Here is a 2,823-nt window from a genome sequence, read left to right as displayed (position 1 = left end):
GTCTGGAGTATATCTTTGTCTTCCCTCAGGAGTCATTTTGTCTTTAGCAGGCTCGGGAACTAGACATCCAAGCCACATCTGGGTCATGGTTAGGCACCTCTGAGCCAATCTGGGCCATGCCCAAGCTATGTCTGGGCCATACAGGAACTATATATGGATAATGTCCAGGGTCATGGTTGCCTCCCTGGCTCCAGGAATAAGAAAGCCAACTGTGCCCTCCTACCTTCTGTGTCAGCCTCAACAGCATCTAGGGTGGGAAAACCTCTTTGGTGGGGGAGATGTTTTGTTGATCTAGATGGTGTGCTGTCTTGAGGGTTCTCAGAACAGGGTGACTCTGGGGGCAAATGAACTAGGCTTTGAGTTCTGGCTTGACCCCTCAGGGGTAGTTTGACCTTGGGATGTGGCTTCCCCTCTGTGGGTGTCCATTTCCTTCTCTATAAGATGGGGACAGTCATAGTCTTCATATTGGAGTAGGTCGGGGGGGTGAGGATGAAGTGAGAGAGCAGGGTTCCTGGCACATGGGAGGTATCCAGACAATGTCATCTCTGAGTATGTCATTGTCCCTGTTGTCACCTGGCCTTCAGGGTGGCGGGCCTTATCACTAAAGGCCCTTCCCACTTGGGCAGTGTTTGATGGCCATTGCCACCTGGCCTCCCTGATGCAAGCAGGTTCAGGACAAACAACAGGGCCCCTGTTCTCCAGACTCTGGGCCTGACCCAGTGTACAGAGCCCTTCAGTTACACAAGGGACCACAGAAAGGGACAGGTGGGTGTTTCAGGAAAAGGCACTGCAGGACATAAACAGGTGTAAGAACTGATGACAGCCTGGGAATGCAGCCAAGAAGGAGTTTCTCCTATCTACAAGAGGGACAGGCCGAGAGGGACACAGAAGGGACAGGATAAGCCCTTGCACAAGGTGCTTACATAGGGTTGACAAACACTTTCAGGGCCAGGCCCCAAGTAGCAGCTTCCCCAAGCATCTCCAACTCCCAGACACACTTTGCCATCGACATCCCCACACGTCACATTCCATTACTTTCCTTAGGCATGACTGAGTCTGGATTTGAACCCTCTCTCACCACAAAGATGAGAAAGCCAGTCTCCCCCTTGGTGGCAGCTCCCTTCTGGCTCCCTAGGGTTGTACGAGGATCTGAAGGGAAGGGGCACTTCCAGGAGCCTGAACGATAAGGCAGGGCCTCTAGTTTGGTTTCATCTAGTCCCAGGGCTGGGATCTCTGTCCCACCCCATGACCCTGTTAGAGGCCAGTGGCTCCAATGCCCCGCCAGATTGGGGCACTTCTCCAAAACAGCAGTGGCCCCCAGGTTCCAGGCACCCATGATCTCTTCCTAGAGGAGAGGCGTCCTGGAGGTTGGTGGAAAAATAACCTGCTTCCTCGCCCACTAGGTCAGGGGGCAAGTCCACACTGGCTCCCACAGCGCCCCACAGGATGGAGCCCTCCGTGGAGTGGGGGGTGGAGGGTCACTTGCTTACTAACACACCTTTATGGGCTGGCTCCTTCCCTGCCTCTCTTTCCCCCTCTCCTGGCCTCTCCTGGGATCACTTCTCAGATCCGCCACCTGTAGGCCTTAGTTAACGCAGGGGTCCACACCGACACTGCCAGCTGCGCCCACTCACAATGGGGACACCAGGACACCCATGTAAGAGGACCTTCGCACACCAAATTTCCCTTCCCCTGGGTAGCCAGTCCCTTCTCTGGGACCTGATTTCAAATCCTACTTCTGCCACAGTGGACCAGCTGTGCGACCTTGAGAATCACTTAACCCCTAGAAGACCCAGTGTTCTCCTCTCTAAGATGGAAATTAAAATAAGTAGGTTTTTTTTGGAATCCTTCCTCTGGATCAGGCCCTATGCTGACATCTCTCTGAGTTACCTCCCTGAATCTTCACAAATACCGCAAAGATATCGGTGGATTTGTTATTACCACTTTACAGACATGAAAAGTGAGGCTTGGATGAAAAAGCAACTTGCCCACGGTTATACAGTTATTGAATGACTGTGGGGATTTGAACTCAGGCCTGTCTGGCCACAGAGGCACAGCTCAGAACCATGTATGGAAAGGGCCGGCTCTACCACTCGCCTGCTCTCCACCACACACACCCCCAACATACTCCCTTACTCGCTTAGGTTCTGAGACTGACACATCCTGTATTGGGAGCCTCCTTGGCTCTCTCCCAAGAGCTGAAGGCCCTGCCCCAGGCTCCATGGCTCTGATGTCATTCCTAAGGGAAAGGACCCACCCCCAAACCCACAGAGCCCCCACCCTCCTTCCCCCGGAGGTCTGTTGGCCCTGGACCCAGGGCCTGCCCCTCAGGCCTCAGTGATGAGCCCTATCGGTTTTGGCCAGCAGCCCCTTGCCACCTGATGCCAAGAGGACCCCTTCCTCCACTGAAGAGCTCCTCCGAGCACAAACCTTGGCCCCACCCCGCTGGGCTTCAGAGCTCAGGTTATAAAAGTTGTGCCTTTCTGGAAGGCTGGAGACAGACCAGGGAGACTCCGGGCAATCCTGTGATTGGAGAGGTAAGGACAAGCAGGGCACTTCTCAAACGTTTCCTGAGCACCTACAAGAATGTGGTTTGGTGCACAGGTTCTTAGTAGTTCGAATCCAAGCACCGCCACCTGTGTGACCTTGGGCGATTCGTCTTTTCTCTCTGAGCCTCAGTTTTGTCATCTGTAAATTGGACTTGCGATCCGTAATCCCAGACCATTGCGGTGGGGACTCACTGATGTGATGAAGCTTTACAACGTTCTTGGCACACTGCCTGCTCCCTAGAAAGCACTCAAGTGGAAATTGGGGCTGGTCGGG

Source organism: Mustela erminea, chromosome 7, assembly GCF_009829155.1.
Source record: "Mustela erminea isolate mMusErm1 chromosome 7, mMusErm1.Pri, whole genome shotgun sequence".
NCBI lineage: Eukaryota > Metazoa > Chordata > Mammalia > Carnivora > Mustelidae > Mustela > Mustela erminea.
The sequence above is the reverse complement of the archived record's forward strand: the minus strand, read 5'-3'. Positions refer to the sequence as shown.